The sequence below is a fragment of the Globicephala melas genome, chromosome 9 (genome assembly GCF_963455315.2).
Source record: "Globicephala melas chromosome 9, mGloMel1.2, whole genome shotgun sequence".
Lineage (NCBI taxonomy): Eukaryota > Metazoa > Chordata > Mammalia > Artiodactyla > Delphinidae > Globicephala > Globicephala melas.
The window spans coordinates 11,101,475-11,107,241 of NC_083322.1; positions in this window are offsets into that span (position 1 = coordinate 11,101,475).

The window sequence follows — 5,767 nt, forward strand, 5'->3', positions numbered from 1 at the left end:
CTGTCTTCCTTAGTAAATGCTAAGAGCTCGAAGAGTTGCCACACGTGCTGGCCTATTAACTAAAAGGTAAGGGGAAACTGGTTGCACATTCCCTCTGATTCTATTTGTATGTATTCTAGATAGTGATTATTGTGATTTGGAGACCATATAATGTGATGGAAAAAATTAATTAGAATTAACTCAGTGAAATGACTGTTGATGATCTCTTTCCTTTAACCGTCCTTACTTTTATCTTTATCTGAAATATTTGACTATCCCCTGCCCCTTAGAAAACTCTGTCTTTTCTCATCCTTGTGCTATGCTCCCTCTACTGTGACTCACATGACCAGAAGGTAATACTCTACTCTGCTCAATACCATCCCCAAACTTTCTAATCCTGCTGATATATTAGTATTTCCGAAAGCTCAAGGGCTCTAGTATTCTTTCTGGAACTCTTAGTAATCTTATTTGTACCTTGTCAAATCTCAAGTGATTTCCAAAAACCTCACGGACTGAACAAAGCCCACTCTAGATTTCCCACATACCCTGTCCCTCTAATTACTCTGTCCTTTAGGTAGAGAAAGTGAAACGCATGCACTGCTGTGACAAGGAGATATTATCTGTTTGCTGTCTGTGATCAGATAGTGCCATTGAATATATGATGAGAATCATATTTTGTGTTGAGGGCATTCATGACAGTAAGGGCAGCTAACTGCAGATAAATAGGGTGCCAAAGGTGATTGGATTAGCCAGCAGAGAAGGGTCTACTGGCATTTGCATTTGATAATCTTTTATCTAGAAATGAATTAAGCTTGATAAACCATTCCTACTCTGAGAGATAATTTATGTAAATTACAAGAGGAGGCAATGAAAGTACAAAATGTTCCTTAATTCTTTAGAATTTACTCTAGAGCTTCAGATCAGCAAGCCACTTTGTAATATTTCTATCAAAGAAAGAGGAAACCTACCTTTTTATCCCCAATGAAAAGGGAAAAGTTGGAATATAAAATTATCACTGGTGAAGACCTCAGGTACAAAAGAGAGAGAAGTGACTTCAAAGGGGAAAATCAGTGCCTGAGACCTGTCAGCGGAACCTGACAATGTACAGATGATAATTTAATAGATAATATTCCTAGGGAGGTGCGTGAGGCAGTCTCTGATTCTGCTATAATACATGAAACAATTCATGTAACATGAGTTCACCAGGAGAGGGCTAAAAGGAAAAAAAAATACAGTGCAGGAGGTAGCTGATGATTCTTTAAGGTCTTCTCAGGTACCAGATAAGGAGACTTGACTGAAAAATCTGATGATAGTATCTTGTGGTTTTGAGTTTCCACTTCTTAAAAACTAATAATAGTTAAGGGCTTGACAAAGAAAATGTAGTAATCCCTGGTCTTGGATCAGTAATTCCGCTTAAAGGCTCAGCAAGGTATTGTTTACAAATAGAAACACTCATGGTTCACATGACACATTTCTGTACCATCTTCATGTTTTCTAAAGTGCCTCTCCCCAGGAGTGAATGAACGACCTGCCTGGCCAATGAACTTGCATTTCCCAGTTCGACTGTCACTACTACAGCTGCTCCTCAGTATCCCTGGGATTGGTTTCAGGACTCCAGTGGACACCAAAATCCACAGATGCTCAAGTCCCTTATAGAAAATGACCTAGTATTTGCATATAACCTACACACATCCTCCTGTACACTTTAAATCATCTCTAGATTACTCATAATATCTAATTACAAAGTAAATGATAAGTAAATAGTTGCTAGCATTAAGCAAATTCAAGTTTTGCTTTTGTGAACTTTCTGGAATTTTTTTAATATTTTCAATCCATGGTCGGTGAACCCACAGATGTAGAACCTGTGGATCTGGAGGTCCAACTGTAGCTTCTTCATCTGTCTAAAGGGAGCACAAATTCAAGTCTGTCCCAATTCATTGGAGTGAGGGAAGTAGGGAGGATAATAGAAAAAGGATATGACATCAATAGGAAAAAGAATAATTTTTTAACCAAAAGTAAAATGTTTAAAACACTTTTGAAAATATGGTATGTAAATAAAAGTTAAAAACAGATTTTCAAAAATAAGGTGGAGGTGTTGTAAGTGACAATAGTAGTAAGATAAACAGCATTCCTAAACCACCTCTCCTTCCAAGAACTGTGATTCAAGCGTCCTGAAGTTCTACATCAGAAGTGTTCTCAAAAGAAGCCACCTGGAAAGCTTGAGATTTCCCACCAATGTTGACTGGCTAAGTTGCTATCCCCACCCCATTCCCACTCCCTAATGCATACCTACAACTACACTGCTTGGAGCAACAGAAAGTTTAGAGCCAGTCATCTAGACGAAGTTACCGTCTGACCATCACTGTTTAAGAATGAGCTAGTTAACACAAACCTGTTCTCAGATCCAAATTTCCAGCAGTGGACAAGTGCTGGGGGGAGTGCAATGTGACACAGGGAACACGACCTGTAGCAAATAAGTTCAATGTTTCCCATGAATGCAGTAAAAGCCCCAGGCTAGGTGCTTCATTTCTCAGAGGTATTCGAGAGAAATTTCTCCCCAGTTTGGCTACCCAAATGTATTTTCTTAAAACCAATTGCAAAAATGGGACCTTAATCTCTGTAGTAACCAAACTCAACCCAAGTTTCACATGAGCCCAGAAAGAAGCTGTGTATTAAGGAAATCCTTGCTTCTTGACTCATAATCCTAAGAACCCAATGGAGAGCCTCTGAGCATGACTGCCTTACCTCCAGAAAAAGAGGTCAGCATTGCCCAGGAAGAGCAGGGCTGGGCAAGAAGTGGGATTTTATTTTCCCTCAGAGATAAAATCTCTACAGGCCAATTATGCTGTGCTTGTTAGGTTTCCATTGTTTTTTCACCTTCTCTGTATGGTGACTCTCTCACCTTAAACTCTCATCTGCTTTTAAAAGAATTTACAAGTGAGAATTCAGTTTTCCCTGAGCCACAAACAGGAGAGAAGAGAATCTGAATCCCCAGTTCCCCTGGAGACATTCTCCTGTCTTTGTTGAAGTTTCACTTTGAGGTAGTTAAAACTTGCCGATGACTTTCTGTCCATGTACTCATGATTGAGACTATCTGAGCCAAAGTGCCCAATTATTTATGGACCGTCAAGGGGATCTTTGGGCAATATCTCCTGTAACAAGGTTCTGAAATTGTACATAAGCTATGATCATCTATTATCTACACAACTTATGCAACTTTTTCATGGGACATATCTCCATTTTGTCTCACTATTGGGAGGTTCCTTTTAACTGGGCATTGTCACTATGTATTTTTGTATCTAGATTTTTGCCCTCATTTTCTAAAAATACTACAAAAATTTACTACCCACTTAAAGGCATCTCAAATCTGATATCCATCCCATTGATGGATATTTAGGTGGTTTCTAATTTGTGGCTATTAGAAACAACGCTGCTATGAACATTCACATAAACACACTCACTCACACACACACACACACACACACACACATCTTTTGTCCCAGACATGTACTGTACTCATTTCTGTTGCCTAGTAGTGGAACTGCTATATCACAGATTATGGGTGTGTCCCACTTTAGCTAATATCACCAGTTCTGTCAAAACAGATGTTTCAATTATATTCCCACCAACTCCGTATGAGTATTCCTTTGCTCTAACATTCTTTGTCCTTGGATTAAGTCTTTTTCATTTTAGCCATTCTGATGTGTACATAGTAGTATCTCACTGTGATTATATTTTACATTTCTATGATAACTAATGAGGCTCTACATATTTTTAAGTATTTACTGACTATTCGGATATTCCACTTTCTGAGGTGTGTGTTCAATTTCTTGCCTATTTTCCTATTGGGTTATTTCTCTTTCTCTTATTGATTTTAGTTCTTTATATATTTTGAATATGAGTCACTTGTCATTTATATGTATCACAAATATTTTCTCCCAGCTATTCATTCTCTAATGGTGTCTCTGATGAAGAGATGTTCTTAATTTTAATGTAGTTCTATTCATAATTGTTCTTCATATAGTTACTGCATTTTGAGTCTTGAGTGAGAAATCTCTGTCTCTCCCAAATCATGACGTTATTCTTCAATGCCATCTTCTGGGAGTTTTAATGTTTTACTTTTCACATCTAGATCAACAATGTATCTGGAATTTCTTTCTGTGCATATGACACAGGAACCTAGATTCATTTTTTTCTATGTGAATATCCACTTTTATTGAGAGACAATTCTTTCCTCACTATTCTCCTGTGTTACCACAAACCAAATTTTAATTTGTATGTGTAGGTTTTTCTCTAGACTATTTTTCAATGATCCATGGGTCTACTTAGATCTATTATTATACCAGTACTGCATTGTCTCAATTACTGTAGTTTTATAATAAACCTTGTTTATAGCAGTATAAATCCTCCAACTTGATTCTACATTTTCAAATTGTTTCGGCTCTTCATGGCTATTTGAATATTCAATCTGACTCTAGAATTAGAATTAGATTTTCAGGGGAAAAAAAAAACTTTGTGAAATTTTAATTGGGATTTTACCTAAAAATCAATTTGGGGAGAAGTGACATTTCTATGCTATTCAGTATTCCAATCCATAAAAAAAAATATTCTCCCATTTATTTAATACCTTTCCTTTTTTCTATGTATATTTTTTCTGTGTGTTGTATATGTCTTACTAGATTTGTTCCCAGGTATGATGGTTTGAAGTGCTGTTTTAAATAGTAACTTTTAAATTATATAAAAATGTAACTGGCTTTTATATATTAAATATGTATATATGAAATTACTTTTGTGGATGAGTGGTGTTATTTCTTCCTTATATATTTGGTAGAATTCACTGGTGAAGCTACCTGGCCTGAAATGCTCTTTGTTAAAAAATTCTTAAATATGGATTCAAATTTCTTAGTATATAGGACTATTCTATTTCTTCATGTGTCCATTTTGGTCAGGTTTATCTTTCCTGGGAATTTATCTTTTTCATCTAACTTTTCAAATTTATTAGTCCAAATCTGTTAATATCTTCTTATATATTTTAATGTATATAGAATCTGTGGTAATGTCTCTTTTCTTTCCTAATATTGCCTATTTCTTCCATTTCTCTTTGTCTTCTTTTATTTGTCTTGGAAATGGATAATAGTTTACTATACACTATTTTTAATATCACTTGATGCAAGGAGAACAAAGATGGGGTAGTCCCACCCCTTAGAAAATACCATTTAATAGGTACAGGGAGAAGACAAATATTTCCTCTTTCAAGCACTTAAATCTGGAAACTATAAAAGAAATCAAACATCATGAAAAATTTCCTAAGATACAGGTGAAGAGAACAGAAGTATCCACCACCCCAAAACATAAAACTCAGTGTCTGTAATCCAGTAAAAAATTTTTCCAAGCATACAAAGAGGCAGAAGAGTTTCCAGGCCACAGCCCAAGGAGAGGGAATGCAAACAAGCCATAATGAGAAGAAAAATCAACGAATAAAAATTATGCAGTAACAGCAGAGGTGATAAAATTAGAATACAAGCACATTAAGATAGCATTATAAATACACTTCACATTTCAAGAAGACAGAGAAAACACTAAGCATGATGAGGAAAGAAACCAAAGATATAAAAATACCCAATTCAAACTATAAGGTGATGAAAAATATGATACCTAAAATGAAAAATACACTGGATAAAATCAATAGCAGATTAGACACTGCAGAGGAAGAGATCTGAGAACTTGCAGACATAGCAATAGAAACTATCCAAAATGAAGTAGAGAAAAAAAGAGTGAAAAAAATTGA